The sequence below is a fragment of the Lithobates pipiens genome, unplaced genomic scaffold, assembly GCF_037356315.1.
Source record: "Lithobates pipiens isolate NorthernLeopardFrog02 unplaced genomic scaffold, aLitPip1_a1.2 Scaffold_24, whole genome shotgun sequence".
Taxonomy (NCBI): domain Eukaryota; kingdom Metazoa; phylum Chordata; class Amphibia; order Anura; family Ranidae; genus Lithobates; species Lithobates pipiens.
This window is the reverse complement of record NW_027507786.1, coordinates 13,309,148-13,333,877: the sequence shown is the minus strand read 5'-3', so window position 1 is coordinate 13,333,877 and position 24,730 is coordinate 13,309,148. Positions and strand designations below refer to the sequence as shown.

General features: G+C 45.5%; 1 protein-coding gene and 1 pseudogene across 1 annotated transcript in view; both read right to left on the bottom strand.

Annotated features, from left to right (window-relative positions):
- Window positions 1-24,730, bottom strand: part of NELL1 (neural EGFL like 1) — a 1,213,537-nt gene that overhangs the window by 238,723 nt on the left and 950,084 nt on the right. The gene's annotated exons all lie outside the window — the stretch shown is intronic.
- LOC143929753 (U2 spliceosomal RNA) lies at window positions 23,108-23,249 on the bottom strand (annotated as a pseudogene).

Sequence of the window (24,730 nt, the reverse complement as noted above, 5' to 3'; positions counted from 1 at the left end):
ATCATGGTCAGAGACTGCAGACGTAGTACAGTCCCTAGGGTAAGTAATGGATAATGGCCAACAGGCCCTCTTACCAGACCCAGCAAAACTACAGCAGCGATCCCTCCGGCTGGACGATCGCTCACTGTGGACGACTCTGGTCAGTAGTGTATGTCTGTACCTTGGTAGTGGCTCAGACTTTCTCTCACTGATGGTGCTGGGCAGTGTGGCTCTCTCTGGCTTCTGTCCAGCACACTCCTCATTCTTTGTCCTGTAGCACTCTCTCCTTCAGCTTTTTTTCCAGGCTGCAGTCTCTCAATCTCTCTCTTGATCGAGCTGTAGCCTCCTCCCTGTGGAAAATGGGGCCGTCAATCTTTGGGACTACATGTCCCATGATGCTCTCCTCTCCTAGTCTCCTTTAATTGGCCCTCAGTTATGGCCAATAGGGAAGGAACGGAGCAGGCAGAAAGCTGGGTGGGGAACCTGGCGAGAGCCGCAGTCTCTTCTTGCTGACAGGAGAAAGGGGAGGAGAGCGGGAGAAACCTCTTATAGCCTGCAGCTCGCCTTTCTCCTGTCACAGTGCCGCTGAGTTCTCTGCTGAATTGAGCAGGGAAAAAACCTGAAGTCACACTACACTGATGGGGGGGGGCTTCACAGCACCTTGATGGTGTCACCCCACGTGCGGGTGGCACCCGGGTGCGGGCTGCCCCCACCCCGATAGCGACTGTGCTGAATTTAAGATCAGATCCCTGATTCCAGGGGGGGGGCACTTGACCCCCCTTGCCCCTACCTGCGGACGCCCATGCCTTAGAACGAGGCCCCCGACATCTGGTCCGATCCACGCCGAGGGAGCTGACATGCTCCCTCTGCGTTTCTTCTGGGTATCGCGGCTCCGGCGCTGTGAGTGGCCGGAGCCGCGATATCGTCACTCCCGCGCATGCGCGCAGGAGATTTCATCCCGGCCGGGTCCGGCCGCTGCCAGGGTTTCAGCCGAGAATCCCCTTGTGCGCATGCGCCGCTGCAGTCAGCGGCGCATACCGAGGGGAATATCTCCTAAACCGTACAGGTTTAGGAGATATTTTTTTTTACCTACAGGTAAGTCTTATTATAGGCTTTCCTGTAGGTAAAAGTAAAAAAAAAAAAATGATTATACAACCACTTTAAGGGGGCAAAAGTGGAGCAGAAGGACAGGGTGTGCTACACATGACCTGTTTACTTCAATTAAGTTTTGTTTGGGCATGCGTAGCACACCCAGTGTCCATAGCCAGTTAAGCATGACCTGACTGTAGCTATTTTTATGACAGTTTTTTACAATCTGTCCAGGAAGATAAGCTTGTTGGGCTCATTTGCCTTATGTGTAGCGTGATTACTTTCAGACTCCATATGAGCACAATGCAATATAAATATAATGTGCAATCATTTTTGCTGTAATTTGGGTGACCCAGAAAAATCCTAGCTTATGTCACTTTAAGCTGGTGCTTGAACACGTTATTCTGCAATCTATTTGAGGACATTATTCAGCCTAGATAGGTACTTGGACAAGATGGCACTCACTGCAGGCCAGTGTAGAAATAATACACTAAACAACCAACGCAAAGGCTTAAAGGAGATCACAATCTAATTAAGGCAAGTGCTTAAATAAGCCACTATTCACCTTATAGAACTGCAGAGAGGAGACACTGTTCAACTCTTAATGAACCCTGAAAGGTCTCACATAAGCTCTACCTGAAATGAATATATAACACAAGAATAGTCCACCAGAGCAGATATGCCACGTTATTATTATCATTATACATGTATACTGTCATATTTTGCAGTGCTGTACAGAGAACACTGAGCCAATCACTTCAGTCTCTGCACCAGAGGAGCTTACACTATAATGTCCCACCACCGTCACACACTATTATTATTATACATTTACAATGGGTCTTCAAAAAGTTTCTTCACTTTTATATTTACATTGGACACAGTGAGGGTGGGAGTTATAGCAATTAGTTGTGTCCGAGAGTGTCATGTGACTAGTCTGTCTGGCAAGCCACCTGACCTTGCAGTTTAGTATAAGCCCTTGTACACACGGTCGGAAATTCCGACCACAAAATCCGGATTTTGTCCGAAACTGGTGTTGCATACACGCGGTCGGACAAAGTTGTCAGAAAATCCGATCGTTCGGAACGTGATGACGTTAGTTCGTTACGACGGGACTACGTTCAGGCTAGTAGCCAATAGCTTTGGTCTCGTAATTCGATCTGAGCATGCGTGGCACTTTGTCCGATTGGAATTGTCTACAAACGATCGGACTTTGTCCGATCGGATCATGTTGTCGAAAAAATTTATATCCAGCTCTCAAACTTTGTTGGTCAGACATTCCGACGGAAAAAAGTCCAATGAAGCCCACACACGGTCGGATTATCCGACAACGCGGTCCAATCGGACATTTTCTGTCGGAATTTCCGACCGTGTGTACATGGGCTAAGCCCTTGTACACACTGTCATAGATTCCGACGGAATGTGTCTTATCGGACCGTTTTGTCGGATAATCTGACTGTGTGTGGTCTGCATCGGACTGTTTCCGTCTGACCCAATTTTCCAACTTGTTGGAAATATTTTCCGACAAACTGGTCCGATCGGACATACTCCGATCATGTGTAGAGAATTCCGATCGGACAAAGTGCCACGCATGCTAAGATCAAATTCCTACACCAAAGCTATTGGCTACTAGCGTGAACGTAGTCCCGTCGCAACGAAATAACGTCATCACGTTATGAACGATCGGATTTTCCGACAACTTGGTCCGACCGTGTGTATGCAACAGTTTCGGACAAAATCCGTCGGACAAAATCCAATGGATTTGGTTGGCAGAATGTCCGACCGTGTGTACAAGGGCTAAGAGTTGTCATGTTGTGGTGAAGATAGCTGTAAAACTTATAAGCAAGGTGCAGCAACTTTTTGAAGAACCCCTGTATATAGCTCTGACATATCCAGCAGTGCTGTATAGAGAACACTGAGCTAGCCCCATCAGTCTCTGTACCAGAGGAGCTCCTCCACCAGGTGGTGCTGTTTTGCAAGGTGCTGTTGTATCACTCTGCTTTGCTCTCAGTTGTGCCAGTACCAGCCAGAAGGTAGATGCCAGAGCAACAGTGACAGTATGGATGGGGGTAAGGAAGTGGCTTCACATAGTGGCCCCAGTACTACACCTGTCTCAGGATCTGTCATGTCTGAGTCAGTATCTGCCCCACTCCCTCCCCAGCAGCCTGGGTCATCTCACGAGGAGGTTGAGGGAAATGGCGGATTGCTGCAGGCCATTACACAAATGGAATCTCCCTTGAGTGGCACCGACTCATCAGATGAGGCTCATGATAAAAGAGTGCTTGCTAAAAATATCTCTTAATGTGTGGAGGACTTTCCCGAGATTACATCTGCCAACAGATCCTTGCAATCAGCAGGGAATGCAGGAGGAGCTGGCTGCGAGGAGTCCCACATGGACACTAATAGTGCAGAGCAGGAATGTCGCATGAACATTGAAATTGCAGAGCAGGAGGGCCCCGTATGAATGCTGAAACAGCTGGTGTTTTTTCTAAACAAAAGACTTGATGACAGGACTGCTGGTATCTGTGGTACTTCCGGGACTATGGTGAGCAGGACTGTTGTGCTGGAGGGGACGAGGGAGGATCAAGTGGTGGGTAATTTACCACACCAGTTTTCAGAGTTTCTATGCAGCCAGGTAATATTCCTATGCAGCCTGTTAAAGTGTCACCTATCTCAATTAGGAATTTATGCTAAGGCTGTGTCGGGACAAAGTCATGCTGCTGCTAGTGGAAGGGAGCCAGTTGTGCGACTTTCACCTAATGCACCTTCCATTAAACACAGGAATGTGGTACAGCTCAGGTGGGAAGGAGGAGATATTCTACCTATCAGGAAGGTGGTTGTGGATAAGATCCCAGCCATGGGATTTAAGGCAGAGGATATTTATGCACTTATCGATCCGGCTGGTTTCTATGAATATGATTTATAATTTTTACGTCCAGAATCACTGGATCTGCTTTGGGAGCGGTTTGAGCGTGTGTATAGGGGCCAGCCAGACTGGAAAGGCCTTTTCCCCAAAGTTGGCTCACGTCAGCCCTTGATTAAGAATGTGACTATCCTGACAAGAAATTAGTCTATACCCACAGAGGATTTATGGGTCTGGTTGAGGAGATTTGGTGAAACGTTGTGTCCCCTAAAAAAGATTGCGCCATTACTATTAAAAAAATAATAATAATAATAAAAACGCCATAAAACTATCCCCTATTTTGTAGAAGCTAAAACTTTTGCGCAAAGCAATCAATATTGCGATTTTTTTTTTTTAACCAAAAATTTGTAGAAGGATACATATCGGCCTAAACTGAGGAAGAAATTCTTTTTTTTTTTTTTTTTTTTTAAATATGGATATTTATTATAGCAAAAAGTAAAAAAAATATTGTGTTTTCTTCAAACTTGTCGCACTTCTTTTGTTTATAGCGCAAAAAAATAAAAGGCCGCAGAGGTGATCAAAAGAAAGCTCTATTTGTGGGGGGGTGGGGAAAAAGATAAAAATTTAATTTGAGTGCAGTGCAGCATGACCGCGCAATTGTCATTCAAAATGTGACAGCGCTGAAAACTGAAAATTGGCCTGGGCAGGAAGGGGGTGAAAATGCCCGGTATTGAAGTGGTTAAGGAGCTGAAGTGATAAATGTCTAGTGGAATTAAAAAGTTGCTTCCATACAACCGACACTGGTTCTTTTAAATATTCTTCATGCAGATTAATCACAGGCAATATGTAGATTTCATATTTTTTTTTAATTAAATGTAAGGCAATCCTGACATTTGTTAGTGCTGGATGTGTTTCCAGGAATTTCATTAAGAAATAAAGCTTAAAACAAGAGCTTTGCCTGGGTTTGGGGGAATGTATGAGGGTGGTGGGGGTGGGGTGGGGGGATATAAAGCAACATCTGCTACCAGCACAGTACAAAAAGACATGTTAATGGGCTAATTCGAGCTTCTACTGACTCTGCGTGACCTGGTGAAGGACGAGCCGGCGTATCCGACAACTGCTGCTGACAGGTCAATCTGTCCTTATCCCTGGCAGAATGGTTTGGGAGATTTCCACGCTGCAGAGAAAAACCTTCCAGCCACAAGAGGAGCGCTGAGAAGACGCCACTGACAAGTGAGCGCGGCCTGCAAAACCAAAAAGAAAATTGGGACCAGACAGTTTTTTGTTGCAGAAGGACCACTTTATAGCCTCCTACACACAATCGGATTTTCCGATGGGGAATGTGTGATGACAGGCTGTTGGTAGAAAACCCGACGTGTGTACGCTCCATCGGACAATTGTTGTCAGATTTTCCGCGGACAAATGTTGGATGCCAGGACCTGTATTTTACAACTTATTTTCTAGTAACCAGACAGAGTGGTGTCCTCTTACTCGCTGTTTCAGTGTCTCTCTACCTATTACATACCCCCATGTCTGCCCCCAGGGGGGGCACCCTGATCTGAGGGTGTCTCGAAGTCGGTCGCTTGGTTGTTGAGGGGTTGGGAGTTCCAGGGATTTGTAAAGTGACATTCCCTGAGGAAGCAGCGTTTCTTGTGCCGCGAAACCGGTCGGATTTATACGTCAACTCTGCACTTCCGTAACAAAATCCCTTTGTTTGGAAATCAATGTCATTTTTTGAACTTATTCTGTCCTTTTATTGGATTGAATATTTGTTGGTCTCTCTGTGTAAATGTTTGTTTATCACTTATCGATGTGGATTAATTTATAATAAAATATGATTGAATTTTATTGATTTTTTTGATTAAGTATATGATACCGCAATAGTCCCCGTTCCCATTGAACTATTAGGAAATACTCCTGTCGAGTTTTTTTTCCTTGACGTTCTGAGCTTTATGCTCAGTTTTTTTATATTTTTTTAAACACCACAGCAGGGGTGAATTTTCTCCTTAAGGTAAGTCAAAGGTGTTACTGACAGGCCCATAGTGAAAATTGCTCTGGCCAATACGGGGTGTACAGTTGTGATAGCTGAAGGGACTAATAAATCCAAATGTGATGGGCTCAAATGTGATGGAGGCTCTGATGTGATGGGAGTTAATGATGAAGGGGTCTTTGATGTATAGGGCTCACTTTGATGTGATGAGGAGCTCCCATGTATAGGGGGGCCACTGATGTCTAGAGGGATGTTTAGGGAGACCGCTAATGTGACAGCCAGACCTCCGATGTGAAAAGAGGGGTCTGATATGAAGGAGTGACATCAAAAGTGAAGGGGGGGCTTCTGATGTGATGAGGGTTCAGCATAAGGGGTCTTCAATGTAGAGGGGCCACTCTGGTGTGATGAGGTGCTCCTAGGTATAAGGGGGCCACTGATGTAGGAGGGAACTCTGATGTGAGGGGGGAATCTGATGTGAAGGGGAGCTGTAAGAGTCCAGGGCTTACTACGCATGCACCAATGGCACGTTGCCACAAGAGGAAATCTGTGCCAACTGAGTGAATGCGCCAAAGACGCCTCAGGGCGCCAACCCGCACTTGCACAGAAGACTTAAAGGAAAAGGACAGGAAACCTCCCAGGACATGCACAGTAAGTGACTTCAACCTGAGAGAAAAAGGCGGGGAAAATACCCAGGAGGTGCACAGGAAATGACATCAGCCTAATGCAGTGTTTCTCAATTCCAGTCCTCATGGCCCACTAACAGGTCATGTTTTCAGGCTTTCCATTATTTTGCACAGGTGATTTGATCAGTTTGACTGCCTTAGTAATTACCCCAGCTGTTTCATCTGAGGGAAATCCTGAAAACATGACCTGTTAGTGGGCCATGAGGACTGGAATTGAGAAACACTGGCCTAATGGAAAAAGGTGGGAAAATCCCCAGGAGGCCCACAGGACGTGACCTCAAACTTCCCTATATAAGCCCAGCCCAGACACTGCCAAATTGCTATATTATCTTCAGTCCCCCCTTGTTCCTGTGCTAGTGTGTGATCTGTCTGACCCTGTTGTGATATGGAAACCTATTTGACTACTCTTGATTGCTGCTTGACATTGACCTCGGATTTGCACCTTAACTATTCTACTTCTTTGCCCCTTTTGTACTCAGCTGCCAGATTGGAACAGACCCCCAGCTTGTATCTCAAAAATTCTTCTTCTGATTAACACTTTTATGCTTCATTGTCAAACTGGACTTGACCTCGGCCTAAGGTTTGCATGGTGCTCCGCACCGCTGGCACCCATGCCACTCGGTGTCCACCAAGTCTCTGTCTCCATCTCCAGAGGCTTTAGAGACCCAAGGTGCAAGGGAGGCCTCCCCACTACTTCGGTCTCACATCAGGTACATGGCTCTCGTGACAGGAGCTCTGATGTATAGTAAAACCTCTGATGTGATAGGGGGGACTCTGATGTAAAGAGGGGGGTCTGACATGAAAAAAGGGTGACATCTAAAGTGAAGGGGGGCCTTCTGACATGAAGTTAATTTCATCAAGGTGGTTGTGAGTATCATCCCAGGCTCAGATTTGCCACTGATAAGTAACATTTACATTTTTACACTTTAGACTGGTTGGTATCCCTCAAGATTTTGCATATTTACAATGGGTTTTGCGACAGAAAAAAGGGTTATAAACACTGGGCTAGAGTATCATCCAATTTTTAACCCCCCCCCCAAAAAAAAAAAAAAAAATGACAAAAGGCTTCCGTCTTATTTTGCCATCTTTATTCTTCCCGCAGCCTGATTTCCATCATCAAAGATCCACCTAGGAATGTTTGACGTGACCCCGCGTGTTTATGCTGAATCCGAGAACCGAGAACAGGCTGAGAAAATACATTAACTCCTCGTACAAGAACAGCCCTGTGAATGCTGTCAACAACTGTCACTTACGTTTAGGGCTCGGGGGACGGGAGATGTCGGAGATGCAAAAATGTCCTTTTAGAAGCCGTGTCACATTTAGCGAGACTGAGGTTTGAGTGCTGGGAGGGGCTGGCAGGTGGAACGGCTGCAGCCGTCAGATGCTGAATGTTGGCAGATAATAGGTCTTCTATGGATTTCTACCTTGTGTCTCCATTGTCAGAGAATTATTGCAGAACTCTACAACACAAGGCGGCCTATTTATAAACAGCCCAAATTGCTGTTTCTCCATTCTTTTTCAGAGGAAGTATGGGTTCCTGCTGCTTCGCTTCACTTTAGATATTAAGTGTTATAAAACCCATCAATGTACAAAGGAGGTGGTGCTGCAGACCTTAGCACTAATCATTGCTGCTGTGTGTATTTTCTTTGCGTTCTGTCTTTCAAGAACCTCTCTTCCCTGTGTCCTGTTTCCTGGTGGCTCCATCCCCATTGAGCCCTGCTACCCAACCTGCGGGCCAAGTGCTGCCCATATACCCTTTGGTATATGATGTGCAGCCCTCAGACCTCAGCAGTCTGTAGTAGAAACATTGATTAGGGTAATAGCCAGGGGAGGCCCATCCATTGCTTTCACCAGCAGTACTATTCTGGTCAAGGTTCCTCGCTTCAAGCAGAGGCAGCTGGAACAGCCAGGAATTCTCGACCCCAATATAAATACTCTGTCCGCATAGGTGACCCAAAGATCAACTTGCGCGCTTACAAATAGCCTTAACACAGCGGCAAGGCTGATAACTAGACCGACAACAGGATAGAATCCCGGAGCAGGATCACCATCTTTTGTCCTCCCAGTACCATCAACTTCCTTCCGCGGGCCATGTGCCACTTCAAATACTCAGCAGAAGTTCTCCACAGACTAAGGAATACCACCTCAATATTGCCACCCTCTTTACAAAAAATCCTACAAAAAGAACGACTACTTAATACCAGCCTACAATCAACCGTCAAACACAGGAAGATAGCTACTCAATCACAACAATTAGCATGCGCCTTGATCAACACCAGGTCGGCAGTCAAACACAGACTGGAAGTACACAACTTCATCATCGATAACAACATAGATTGTCTCTTCATAACGAAAGCTGGCTTACTCCCGACTGCAACACCATCCTCACCGAATTGGTGCCAAAGAACTATAGGATCCTAATGGAGCATCGGAAAAGGGAAAAAAGGAGGAGGCCTAGCAGTGATCTTTAAATCGCACCTGATGCTCACCAAACCAATGGTACAGAACCCAGTGGCTTTTATGGAGACACTGGCGCTACATCTTCAATCAACACCCCATGACACCACTCACATTGTACTATGCTACAGACCGCCTGGGCCACCCCTCACAGAATTCATTGCAATACACACCCTGAAATCCAAAAACTTTATGGCACTCGGGGATTTTAACCTTTGGGCAAACGACTCGCAAGATCACATTGCGACCGCCTGCATCGACCAACTGGAAGAACTGGGTCTCCAGCAACTGATAAAGACTTCCACACACGGGTCAGGACACACCCTGGACCTCATCTTCAAATAAAATATGGACATTGACATACTCGACAACATAACACTACGATGGACGGACCACCACGCCATTAAATTCAAAATCTCCTCCAATACCGTACACCAAAAACGGAAACCTGCAACAACAACGCATTGGGCCAGATCGCAGAAGAAACTACACTCCGAAACCTTCAAAACCATTTTATCCAACAAAATAGCAACGCTGGATTTAAGCCACTCATCTGAGCAAATATTCAGCTCCCTTAACAAGGTATTACTACAATCAGCAGACTCAGTAGCTCCAAAACGCATTACACGCATCAGGAGGAAAAATTCAGGATGGTTTTATGACCACCTCTCTCTACTAAAGCAAGAACGCAGAAGAGCTGAAAGAACATGGAGACGAAATCCCACCGAGGAAAACCACACAAACTACGAAGGACTCATGGTGAATTATCGCAAAGCAATCTTCAAATCTAAAAAGGGTAATTTCTCAAATCCAATCTCAATGGCCTTAAACCGCCCTCGGGAACTTTTTAAAATAGTCGCTTAATCGATGAACCCAGTATGCTTAGAGCCCCCAGCAAACGAAACCCAAGATTTCTGCAATGAATTATCAGATTTTTTCATCAACAAAATCGAAACCATCAGGAAAACAATTAATCAGAAAAAAACAGCCAACCCCAGTCAACAAAAGCAAAAAGAAGATATCTACACCAACATCCCACAACCGCCGAAGTTTTCGCTGACCCCAATTACCACTGACCTCACTAAAAACATAGTCAAAAACCTTCGAGACAGTACATCACCAATTTACATCATCCCCACAAAACTCCTGAAAGAATGCTCCGACATCGTGACTCCCACTATAACCCACCTCATAAATCAGTCGTTTAAAGAAGGGATTGTTCCAGGCGCGCTCAAACAAGGCATCGTCAAACCCCTGCTAAAGAAACCTAACCTCGACCCTCAGGATCCAAACAACCGCAGGCCGATTACAAGCCTCAACACCATCTCCAAGATCATGGAGAAAGCTGTAGTTCAACAGATACACCACCTGGATACACACAAGCTCCTAGATCCACTGCAATCAGGCTTCCGCCCGGGCCATGGCACAGAAACAGCTCTCCTCTAGATATGGCATGATGCCCTCGAAGCAGCGGACGACGGAGAATCATGTCTCCTGGTACTGTTGGACCTCAGTGCAGCATTTGATACAGTGGATCATTATACTCTACTCATCCGCCTCACAGAAGTAGCAGGAGTCACAGGCTCAGATCTTCAATGGTTCGCATCCTTTCTAGGAAATCGGTCACAGACAGTGAAACTAGGAGAATTCACCTCTGAAACCAAGGCAGTCTCCTGCGGAGTCCCCCAAGTATCGCCCTTGTCGCCAGTGCTCTTCAACGTATACATCCGCCCACTCCTCAATATCATCAGATCATCGGACCTCTGCTTCCACTCATACGCTGACGACATGCAACTTTATTTTCGTATCACTAAACAAAAAGACCATCATCAGCAACTAGAAAATTGCCTCCTTTGATAAAAGACTGGATGACCACTAACTCCCTCAAACTCAACGAATCAAAAACAGAGATTCTCATCCTCCACACAAACCATAAGTCCCGAACCAAGATCCCCTGGACACCATCCAGGGCAGACCATCCCCCCAAAGACCAAGGCAAAGAGTCTCGGGGTCATCTTTGACTCGCAGATGTCAATGGATGCCCAAATAGGAGCAGTAGTCAGTGGTTCTCACCATCTGCTTCTCCTGCTACACAGACTAATCCCGTTCATCCCACAGAAGGACAAAGCAGTAGTAGTTGGAACAGTCATTAATTCACGACTTGACTACGCAAACTCCCTTTACATAGGATTACCCCAATATCAACATGCGCGATTACAACTTATCCAAAACACGGCGGCAAGGCTGATAACAGGGAAAAAACCCTGGGAATCCATCTCTCCTTCCCTGAGGAGCATACACTGGATAACCGTACGGAATCGAATCCCATTCAAGACCCTCTGCCTTACTCACAAATGCATGCATGGAGACGCTAATCAATACCTATTCGCGAAAATAAAACACTACGCTCCCAACCGCAGTCTTCGATCCTCTAACCAAAACCTCCTCGTTACCAAATCTCGGTACAAAATAAAGGGGAAATGGAGATTCGCTGTCCAAAGACCACGGCTATAGAGCGTTCCGCTCTACCAACCAACGTCCGCTTGGAAGAAAAGCACCAGGTCTTCAGGAAAAAACTCAAGACCGTCCTCTTCTAGAAGCTGGACAACAAAGCTCCGCACAGCGCCTTGAGGCAATTCAGTTCGCTTTGTGCGCTATACAAATTATTCATTCATTTATTCATTGTGGGTGGACTGGCACCGCCTCCCCTATCCATCACTGCCGCTCTCCCTATCCATGCGCCTGACCCCTTTCAGGACACGGGGCACATGAATTCCTATGGGGGGGTGTTTTTTGAAGTACTTGATTAGAGCCAGAGGCTCTAATAGGCTTCAAAATAGGGTGGGCTTGGGACGCAGAGCATTGCATCAGGAGCCCACCTAGGTGTGTTTCAACAGCAAATGAATACTCGCTGTTGCAACACTGATCCTCCTCCCGGCCAATCGGGAAGCGGGTCTCACACCTGTCACCTGGCTGCAAGGACAGGCGATCCTATGGGATGCCTAGGAGGAGAGGAGGAGACGTACAGCGGAAGTGAAGGAGAAGACACAGGAGCTGCTGCCCCATGCCCGCCGCAGCCTGTTGATGTTTGCCGATGCACCACTCCCCACTCCTGCCTGATGTCCCCACCGCTGCCCGGTGTCCCCACCGCTGCCTGGTGTGCACACTAATGCCGATGTCCCTGCTGCTGCCCGATGTGCCAACGATCCCCGATGTGCCCACTGCTGCCCGATCTCTGCCACTGCCTGATGTTCGCCAATGCCCTGATCCCCACCACTGCCCAGTGTGCACACCAATGACCAATGTCCCCACTGCTGCCCAATCCCTGCCACTGCAAGATGTGCCCACCGATCCCCGATGTGCCCACATCTGCCTGATCCCCACCACTGCCCGGTGTTCATCGATGTCCCGATTTCTGTCACTGCCTGATGTCCCCGCCACTGCCCAATGTGCCCACTGCTGCCCAATGTGCCCACTGCTGCCCGATCCCTGCCACTGCCCGATGTGCGCTTCGCCTAGATCGGGTAAGTGCCAGTGGACTGGCAAACAGCGAGGGGGGAGTATTGGGTAGTTGGGGAAAGTGGGGAAAAAAAGACTTGTAAGGTGTTGATGTAGGGGATCTGGTTCTTGGGTAGCAGGTTCTACACCCCCTCCCCAGAGCATTTCCACATTCCCCTTGGCTTGTAGTGGGCACAGTACACATTACTAACTCTACACCACCATCAACTCCAAGTCGTCCAGCTCTGCTTCCATAACCTTCTGTGATAAACATGTCCATTGATGTGCCGCCATTGGTAAAAGTTCAAGATAAAAATATATTCCAATAAAAGTCGGGGGGGGGGGGCAATCTAAAGAGTATCCGATCCATTTCAGCAGTCCAAAGATGTTCCCTTCATCAGGGCTTGAGAGTGAAAACAGTGTGAATGGACTAGAGGTGAACTGGACCTTCACTGGAATTTCTTCTAGTTTGATACAGCAAGCCAAACCAATTGCTGGCTAGACCTGCTTTTGTTGAACTGTCACTTCCCAGCTGTTACAGCCGAGGAAGCAGCTAACCGAGCGTGATCGCTGCTTGATCAGCTGCATTGGAAGACAGGGGTCTAATAAACTCCTGATGTCTCCATAAAGAGAACCTTTTGCTGCCCAAATCTATCAAATAGGCGGCCTGTTAGCCCCTTTGTGATAGCAATAAAGTTAAATAAATAAATAAAATAAATAAATAAATAAATACAAGAAAATTGACTTGAATAAAAAAAAAGCAAAAGAGAAAAAAAAGAAAAAGCACCTGTCCCCATGCATAAATGCAAACGTGCATTTGACAAAGTCTCAGTGACGAAACCTGTCAGGAATTGGCTTGACGGCGACCGGAAGTTGCGCACGTGCACGCTGAAACCCGGACAAGCACAGAAAGGAACAGGAGCCCATGTGTGAACAGCAAAATCGACCCAGTTGTAAACCACAATTTGGAGTTGCTGATGTGAGAGTTGAAGTAAAGCTTAACCACTTGGCGCCCATACTACGTCATATGACGTCATGGGCTTTGTGGCGGTATATCTGAATGATGCCTGAGGCCACAGTCATCAATCAGATATCAGCGTTTTCAGCCGGCGATTCCCTGCACCATAAGAACGATCATAGCGGCTGTTCCGCCACTTGATCGTTCTTCCGGGCGGCAGGAGGGGGGCGTCCGGTGCTTGTACCGACTCACCGATTTCATCGGTGAGTCGGTCACAGGATCCGCCGGCCCCCGGAAGTTACCATAGAGATTTCCGCCGGACCAGATCGTCCCCGGAGTCTCTATGATCGTTCGGAGGCCTGGCGCAATGTTATGATGTCACGCCCGGCCTCTGCATTCAAATTAACAGCGCCAATTGAGAAGCCAGGATCGTTTTTTTATTTTTTTTATTTTAGGCTTCCCAGTCTAGAGGTGAGATGTGGGGTCTTATTGACCCCACATCTCACTGTAAATAGGTCCGATCGTGCCATATTCCTATTACAATGGATGTTTACATTCCTTGTAATAGGAATAAAAGTAATCAAATTATTTTTTTTTTTTAAAGTGTCAAACTAAAAAAAAATAAAATAAAATGAACAATAAAAAAAAAAAAATGTAAAGCTCCCCTGTCCCCATGTGCTCGTACGCAGAAGCGAACACATACGTAAGCCCCGCCCACATATGAAAACGGTGTTCAAACCACACATGTGAGTTATCGCCGCGAACGTTAGAGCGAGAGCAATAATTCTAGCTCTAGACCTCCTCTGTAACCCAAAACATGTAACCAGTAAAAAAATTTAAAGCGTCGCCTATGGGGATTTTTAAATACCAACGTTTGGCGCCATTCCACAAACGCGTGCAATTTTGAAGCGTGACATGTTGGGTATCTATTTACTCGGCATATCTTCCTCTTTCACATTATGCAAAAAAATTGGGCTAACTTACTTTTTTTTTTTTTTTTAAAGCATGAAACTGTTTTTTTTTCAGAAAAAAAACGTGTTCGAAAAATTGCTGCGCAAATACCGTGCGAGATAAAAAGTTGCAACAACTGCCATTGTATTCTCTAGGGTCTTTGCTAAAAAAAACATATATAATATTTGGGGGTTCTATGTCATTTTCTAGCAAAAAAATTATGAATTTTACATGTAGGAGAGAAATGTCAGAATTGGCCTGGATGCGAAGTGGTTAACAAACACGTTCCTCCGCTGCCTACTATTGGATGACGGAAGCGCATATTGGGAGTCGATGTGATGATCTGATAGTTGGAGTGAGGCTCATTTACGTGGTTTTCTGGTGAGTTTAACCCCCTAAGGGGGACGTGTGGAGCACCGTGTGGAGAAGTCTGTGTGAAGTGCACCCATTGTTTCCTACCTGTACCCACGAGATTCACCTCTTACAATCTTTTTACGGACGTGTCTGTATTTTCAGAACTCATTTATCTCTAAAGATATGAACTGTTTGAATATATGAATTATTGCGGCAACACTGTAATTTCCTTTTTTACTTACGTCAACTTGCTAAATTGATGGGAGCGCTGCTTGGATTATTTTTAATTTTGTTACCTTTTATTAGTTTATCAAAAATTTCTTATAATCTTTTTTATGTATGTCTATTGCTTTTGAAGTAGCTGCTGTTTTTAGTGCAAACTAACAATTATTATATGTTGAGTAGGATCGTTTGAACCCTAAGCGCTGAGGTGGGAGAGAGAGTAGTGCGTTTATAATCTTTCCCTATTGTTTTATATATATATATATATATATATATATATATATATATATATATATATATATATATATATATATATATATATATAAAAAATGGCAGTTGTTTGTGACACACAGTGCACAGAGTGAACTTTAGGTCGCAGGCATTTTTCTGCGGTTATAAGCATTCCTACTACGCACTGTAGCCAATCACAGGACAGACGCAAGTAATTCGCCTTCTCCCCTGGCTCAGCACTGAATTTTGTGTTGCTTTGGCAGTGGCTGTGACCACATCCCGTCAGAAATGTCAGTTCAGCGCATAAAACAAAACCGGATCTGTGTGCAGCGAATGGTGTCAGCTGTTCGAATCGCTGCCGGTCCTCTAATTACTCACTCTTGTTTTGACACAAACATTCTGATTTGAGAACATAAACACTCTGAATGTGTGTAAATTGTGAATGGCGAGAATGCGGGAGATCCGGGGGAAAAAAAAAAATCTCAGCGTGGAGGAAATTGGCGTAATGCGCCGCACTCTGCCTGTTCCTTGGACAACCGCGTCTTCCAATCCCAGACTCCATCCGGAGACATATGGAAAACGTGAGCAGCGAAAAGAAGAAGCAACTAGACTGATATTTATCGTTTATGTGAAAAAAAAAAAAAAAAAAGTTTGTCATTGTTTACAAATGGATCTCTGAAAAGGATGGGGCCAAAAAAAAAAATGTGATTTGAACTTATCCTTAGGAACCGGGTTCACAGAAACTTCCGCCTGCAATTCCAAATTGCGCTAAAATCACGGCAAATGCTCATTTGGGGGGCGGGGGAGTTATTCATCCTTAACCACTTCAGCCCCCCTTCTTGACCAGGCCATTTTTTTTTTTGCACTGCATTGTTTTAACTGACAATTGTGCGGTCGTGAGACGCTACACCCAAATAAAATTGATGTGTCCCCCCCCCCCCCCACAAAGAGGGCTTTATTTTGGTGGTACTTGATAACCTCTGCTGTTTTTATTTTTTGCACTATAGACAAAAAAAAGAGTGCCAGTTTTGAAAAAAAAAACTATTTTTTTTTACTCTGCTATAAAACATATCCAATAATAAATAAATAAATCCAATAAATAAATATAACATCCAATAAAATAATAAATAAAAAATATGAAAAAAATATATAATTTCTTTAAAAAAAAACAATATATTTTTTACTTTCTGCTATAAAACACATCCAATAATAATATAAATAAATAAATCCAATAAACATAACATCCAATAAAATAATAAAAAATGTAAAAAATAATTGAATTTCTTCAAATAATATATATTTTTTACTTTCTGCTATAAAACACATCCAATAATAAATAAACAAATTCACTTCCAGTTCCAGAGCCACATGGAGTAGCTGCTCTTCACCTCCTGCTCCTGCAGCCAGACTCCTAAAATGGCATATAAAGTCCGCAAACCCGCCACACTCACCGCTCATCCGGTCACGAGATGGATTGATTTGTGGAAAAAAAACGGCCCGTGTTCATACACGGCCGTGACGGCGCAAGCGGCACAGCTGCAAATCGAGGCCCTGGCTTTGGCCTACATGGAGCCCTCCATAGAAACGGGGCCCGGCGTGGAGGTAAGCGCCGGTTCAGCCCACTCCTCCTCACAGGCTGACACCGCAACACAGCACACAGGGGACCATAATACAGACCTGATTGCACAGGCTGTGGCAGCTCTCCTCTCCCCAATGATAACAGCCTCTGTAGCAAAAGCTGTCAGCGCAGGCATGCAACAGCTCCAGGCCCAGCTAGGGGAACATGCCTCCAGTTGAATGAGGCTGAGCACCGCATAGCTAATATAGAGGAGGAACTGTACCAGACGCAATCCTCAGAGCAGGCCCAAGACAAGACGAACAAATACATTCTAGAGCAATTGGATGATTTGGAAAATAGGTCCAGAAGGAGTAATCTGGGATTTGTGGGCATTCCAGAATGGCTACAGCCTTCAGCCCTCATGGACCTTTGTGTGAGGTGCATTCCCGAAGCACTAGGCCTCCCAGGCCCCTGCACAGTAGAGTGTGCCCACCGCATGGAATCCTTTAACTCTGAAAGTAAATCGCCTTGACCTATAATCGCCAAATACCTCAACTACTCAGACACAGCTTTCATCTTACAGAAATTCAGGCAATCCAGATCTCTCCAGATCGACGGAATAAAGATCCTAGAAATCAAAATGACTGGAGGTTGGGACTTTAAATGAAGCAGGCAGGTGTAAAACATTTACATTTATTGGAAAATCAATGGTAAGTTGCATGAGGGTAGTCATGAGTACATCAAGAAGACCAATATATTCCATTCAATGGATAAACATACAGCAATAACAATTGACCACAAAAATACAAATCACATATTACAAGTGATCATTAGGTAAGTAAAACATATGGTTGGCATAAAACATGGCATATAGTAGCTCTATGCATTTCGTGGATTCATCCACTCTTCAGGAGCATGCACGTGGAAAACTTATTAATCTTATTAATCTTTGGAATTTCCTTTCTTGGAAACCATCTTTGTCCAGTCCTGATCTGCCTTAACCACCTCAGCTCCCATCAGTGATACCCATATGGGGTTATTCTGATTCATTTTGGCACATTGCTACTGCATAGATACAGACAATGTAAGTACTTTTGAGAGTGGTTTTTGGGGGGGGTTTATCCTAGCCAATATTACTTTTAATTACTTTATTTCAACCTCTATTTCCCGTGACAGGGCCAGACCTTACAGATATTATTTGTTATTATACTACAGCATTCAGTTTTCCACGTGCATGCTCCTGAAGAGTGGATGAATCCACGAAATGCATAGAGCTACTATATGCCATGTTTTATGCCAACCATATGTTTTACTTACCTAATGATCACTTGTAATATGTGATTTGTATTTTTGTGGTCAATTGTTATTGCTGTATGTTTATCCATTGAATGGAATATATTGGTCTTCTTGATGTACTCATGACTACCCTCATGCAACTTACCATTGATTTTCCAATAAATGTAAATGTTTTACACCTGCCTGCTTCATTTAAAGTCCCAACCTCCAGTCATTTTGATTTCTTTACTCAAATAGGGATGGAGGCAACTGACCTTACCCGGTCACCGCCTCATTTAAAGTCCCAATGTTCTCTTTTTCTTCGGAATAAAGATCCTGATTTTTGTGGATTACTCCATTGAAGTATCCAAGAAGAGGAAAGCTTTCCAACAAATTTGCTCGGAGCTACACCAGCAACAATTCAAATTTATCTTAGCTTTCCCAGCTACCCTCTGGCTCAAAGCCCCTAATGGTGACAAGCTTTCACTACGCACAGGTCCCGACCTCAGCCCCTCTTCCAGAACAGCTCCTATCAACTGTTCTCTGGACCAAAGGAGCCCATGCAAAGACTCTCCAAAACAGTTCAGAGCCTCAGGCCCAGACCAACATCGCTCCACACCTCACTGAAGAGTGCTCTTACAGCTCCATTTTGGCCCCAGTCACTATTGCTCTCTAACCGGCCATGCCGGCTCAACCCTAGCCGTGATGACTCTCACAAATTTTTTATTGTTCTCTCAGCTTTGTTCTCTCCTCCTCACCAGGTACTCCAACTACTGGAAGGCTTAGCTTTTATACTGTTTTACATATTGCTAAATTGTTATACAGTAACTGGTTTATTGTTTTATCTTATACAACGATTTTCTCCCCTGGCATCCCTGTGTAGCTCAGACCACTCTCCCCATGCACAACCCAAGCTACCAGCATGCATCATCCTCTTAAACATGGGTTTAACTACTGCAGTCTTGTAATGGGAGTTGGCCTACACAGTGACTACATGTGGAAAAATGTGAAGTTTCTCAAATATGTTTTATTGTTTCTACCTTTTACCTCCTTCCTTCTGAACCCCCCCCCCCCCCCCCTCCATTATGCACCCTCATCCTATGGTACATTTAGACCAAATGGCAATAAATCCGTACTCTCAGACAGCCTAGGCTCCCTCATATCCCCGAATGTACTTGCAGCTCACCATCACATGCTAGCGCACACAACTCAATGCAGCACCAGCACATACCCCCTGTGGCCCCCCCAATATGAAATTAGTCTCCTGGAATGTGAAAGGGCTTTGTTCCCTCAATAAGAGAATGAAAATCCTTTGCCACCTTAAAAGATTGAAGACCGACATTGCCCTACTCCAGGAAACCCACCTTTCCACCCCTGACTTCCAACGTATGAAAAAACTATGGGTGAGCACGGTCCTAGGCTCCAACTAAAATGGACGCAAAGCAGGGGTTTTGATACTCATACATAAAAAACTCCCCTGCACTGTCCTATATGTTGATTCAGATTCCCAAGGACGCCTTATATCAGCCCATATTCAATTAGGGACCAGAGATTTGATCATCTCAAACATCTACGCACCCAATAACCCCACTAAACAGTTCTTTAGTGAACCTTTGACCTGGCTCCTTCGTGACCCACACCTCCCACACATAATCGACGAGGACTTCAATTCCACTATTCACCTGATCGACGGTAGATGTACTCCCAAACACCCGCGTTCCCTCCCGGACCCCAATACTCAAACTCTTTTAGCCTCCACGATGGACTCCCTCCATCTCCACAACATTTGGTGCCTCCATCACCCAGCTGATAGAGAATTCACATACTACTCCAACCCCCATAATGTCTTTACCAGAATTCACTACCTCTTCTGCTCAGACGACCTTGTCCCACTGATATCTGATGCTGACATTCACAACATTGTTATATCTGACCACACACCTATCTCGACAACGCTCAACAACCATGATCTACACCCGGATTGCAAAATATGGCGCTTCCCATCCTACCTTCAAAATAACTCTGACTTCCGACCGTACATGGAAAGTGCATGGTCTGAATACACTTCAACCAACGCATTGCACTCTGACAACCCTAATCTATTCTGGGAAGCAGACAAAGCCTTCCTCAGAGAACGTATAATCTCTTATGCTGCCTCTTTCAAGAGGAACACCCTTAAAAATTACAAAATGGTTAGCTCCCGACTGCATCAAGCTCAACGATCCCTGTACACAGACGACCCCTCTGACAATAGGAAGACATGGCTCTCAGCAAAGCAATCCTTTGACACTTGGGCTGAAACTCTTGAACTGACCAAAAAAGCACACATGGATGCTGCCCTTCATAAATTTGGGAATAAGGCAGGTAAACTCCTTTCAAGACTCTGTAAGGGCCCCAACCGCCCAACCTATATTACATCCCCCTGAGACACATCGGGTACCATTAAAACCACTCAACATGGCATAAACAAAGCCATGCTACATTACTACTCCTCGTTATATACGGCTGACCCCATAGATACACCGACAGCACTTTCCTTTCCTGAGAAAATAACCCTCCCCCAAATCTCTCCCTCTCAACTAGATGCTCTAAACGCACCCATCTCCCTTCCTGAAATTTCCAATGCCATTAGAAACCTAGCCCCATCTAAAGGCCCAGGCCCAACACTCTTGGAACCCACCCTCCACGAAGTCTACAGTCACCTATGGTCAGGCGGTTCCTACCTACCCACAGGCAACCAAGCCATCATTAAATTATTATCCAAAAAAGGTAAAGACCCACAAGAACCAGGCTCCTATAGACCTATCTCACTCCTAAACCTTGATGTCAAGATCCTCGCCAAAATTATTGGCACCAGATTAGCCGACATTGGTTTGCGCAAAAGTTATAGCGCATACAAACTATGGGATAGATTTATGTACTTTACATTTTTTTTATTGTTTTTACCAGTAATGGAGGCAATTGGTGATTTTTAGTGGGACTGCGAAATTGCATAGGATAAATGTCACACTAAGTGACACTTTTTGGGGACCAGTGACACCAATACAGCGATCAGTGCTAAAAAAAAATGCACTGACACTGTATAAAAGACACTGGCAGGGAAGGGGTTAAAATCAGGGGCGATCGAAGGGTTGAAAGTGTGCTCCTAGGGAATCATTTCTAACTGGGTGGGGGATGGACTGACTGGAGAAAAATAGACAACCATGTTCCTGATTAGGAGGAAGACAAGTAGACACGTGCAATCTGTTTCGTTCCGAATTTGTTTTTAAACAAATTTTGACAAATTTGTTAACTTCGGAAATATCCGAATTGGCGAAAAAACCCATTTAACAGATTTTTGTGTAAATTCGAAAATTCATAGATTCGAAAAATCCAAAAATAAGAACGAAAATTTAAAAGAACGAAAATCGGAAAACCCCCCAAAAATTTGAAACTCTGAAAAAATAACTAATAACAACGTAACTATTACTAACTATTAAATTCTAGGTATTCTAGGAATTTCCTTTCACGCATTTTTGAATTTACAGATTTACATCATAATGAATGACATGAAAATCGAAAGAATTTTTTTTTTTTTACGAAAATGAACAAATCTTCCTCTCTGACAGAATCATTTTTTTTTTTTTTTTATTAGCCAGTGGCATGTGAAACACACCCAAAAACTCCATCTGGGGGCCAAAAAAAATACACACACATAAAGAGTGACACAAAACATGCAACAGGTTTTACGCGGTCCTCCCTAGGAAGGACCTTACCCTTACCCTGATCCCCCGGGGTGTTAGGCTCCAGACGGGGACTGAAGTTCTAACTAGGCCTGTCAAAGTGCCACTCAACAGTTGTGAGAATTATGGCACCCCTGGACTGCCAGTCCAGGGGCACATTCACCCCAGGCTTTTATGTCAACCATAACAAACAGCCCAGCCAGTGCAGCCCCTACCCCAACCAGGGAGGCCTGGAGATCTGAGAGCCTATGGAGAGCCCGTGTAATGACTTCACCACGACTCCCATTACTCCTGCCTAATTACATTCAGGAAATACTAAACGCCCCCTCCCCAGGTGGGAAAGGGGGGGGCCAGTGTTCTCTCCCGAAAAACTGACCGGAGCAAGGACTACACCAATCTAGGCCAGAAGGCAAGGGACCCGACCCTTCGGCCAGACCTGGTGCAGCACCCATCGTCACCAGGAGAACCCTTCCAGGCAACTCAGACTCGACCATTGATTGGCCCCCAGCAGGCATGTACTGGCCATCGGGACTACCGGGAGTTTCCCGGTGGGCCGATGGCTCAGTGGGCCACTCTGATGTAAGAGGGTTGGTGATGGGACACTCTGATGTAAGGGGGCTGGTGATGGGACACTCTGATGTAAGGTGGTGCTGATGGGACACTCTGATGTAAGGGGTGCTGATGGGACACTCTGATGTAAGGGGGTGCTGATGGGACACTGATGTAAGGGGGTGCTGATGGGACACTCTGATGTAAGGGGGTGCTGATGGGACACTCTGATGTAAGGGGGGTGCTGATGGGACACTCTGATGTAAGGGGGCTGGTGATGGGACACTCTGATGTAAGGGGACTGGTGATGGGACACTCTGATGTAAGGGGGCTGGTGATGGGACACTCTGATGTAAGGGGGGTGGTGATGGAACACTCTGATGTAAGGGGGGTGGTGATGGAACACTCTGATGTAAGGGGGGTGCTGATGGGACACTCTGATGTAAGGGAGCTGGTGATGGGACACTCTGATGTAAGGGGGTGCTGATGGGACACTCTGATGTAAGGGGTGCTGATGGGACACTCTGATGTAAGGGGGCTGGTGATGGGACACTCTGATGTAAGGTGGTGCTGATGGGACACTCTGATGAAAGGGGGTGCTGATGGGGCACTCTGATGTAAGTGGGTGCTGATGGGACACTCAAAATGTAAGTGGGCCAGTCTGGATGAAGTCCAGGGCCAAATTTCTGTCCCAGTCCAGCCCTGGCCCCCAGTATCTGTCGGGCGGTCTTATTTAGTCTCTGCTGAAACCACCCTTCCAGGTGCAATTACACCATCAGGTTTGCATAGCTCTCCCTGTAGCACAGCGCCTCCTCTGGCAACTGATAAGAACAGATACTGCACTTGATCTTGGCCAAAAGGCAGAGAAGCGATTAATTTTTACACTGTTGTCCCAGCCTGGTATAGGTGCCCAACCAGCCGGTGGACGTGCTGACTAGTAGCTAGGTTCTTCCTGTGGGACAGGAGAAACCAGCAAGCCATGGAAGTATGGTGTGAGGGGAAGTCCCCTCCCGTTGCTTGTAATAGCAATCCAGAAGCTAGGTACTTGCGTACAAAAAATGACAAGATCGCCTCAGCAGGCATGTGGTTAACTTTACTGAATTTGTATTTCAAGTCTGCTGGAGGATTCAGGAAAACACGATCGTTATCTTTCACTTTGCACTTTAAGCAGGCAGCCGCCATGCAAGAGATACACTTGTCTGTCATTTTTTACTATCTGGGACTCAGAACTTCTCTGTCAACTTCTATCAGTCTGAGCGTCACTCGGCCAGCCCTGGGACTCCGTTCTGTTGCCTCCTGTCAGGCAAACAAGTTGAGCGCACGGAAGATGTCATGATAACTCCGGTCCCCGAAGAGGCAGGGATATTTTCTATCCATCAGTAACAAGTTGCCGGGTTCTGCAACGAGGGGAACGGTTCATTAGGAAAGCCAGCGATTGAAATGATAAAGTCAACTCTTAATTATGAGTCTGCACCACCCAGGAGCATTACGCGACAGGTAATGACCCTCTGCAAGAGATATCATCTACGAACGGAGGCCATCACTGTACAGAAACAAACCATTACCATTAGGCTCGCAATGTTATCTGCTCAGCCATGTGTCTCCGAACAGGCATTAAAGGCAAGCAGGCACATAAAAAAAAAAAAAAAAAAAAAGATAACAAATATAATTGTAAAGTCATTTTGCAATTTAAAGCTGAATTTCAGGCACGCTATGAGTTAAGTCCAACTAGGTGCATGGCATCTCCTGGACTTCTCTCTATTATTTACATTTGACAGGTTTATTGCTCTGCTGGAGAAAGAAACTCTGGGATCTGAGAGAAGCACTAGAGCAGCTATGCCAACCCCTCCCCTCTACTGTCCATTCACAGAAGCCTTTGTATTTTGTGGGTGGGTTCATATAATACCAAGGCCTTTGTGATTGGGCAGAAGAAGGGGAGGGGCTTGCATAGCAGCTTCGGTGACTCTACTGTTGAAGATGTAGAGATTACAAGGGCCCGGCTCCCGGAAACAGCAATAGCTCGCTTATTTGGGAGCACTATATATTTTTATATCACTAGAGGGATCAACAGCAGGAGGAAGGAGGTCCTGATTCCTCTATATCAGGGGTCTCAAACTGGAGGCCCTCCAGCTGTTGCAAAACTACACGTCCCATCATGCCTCTGCCTGTGGGAGTCATGCTTGTAACTATCAGCCTTTGCAATGCCTCATGGGACTTGTAGTTTCGCAACAGCTGGAGGGCCACCAGTTTGAGATCCCTGCTCTATATAGACCTTTATATCACTAGAGGGATCACCAGCAGGAGGAAGGAGGTCCTGATTCCTCTATGTAGATCTTTATATCACTAGATGGATC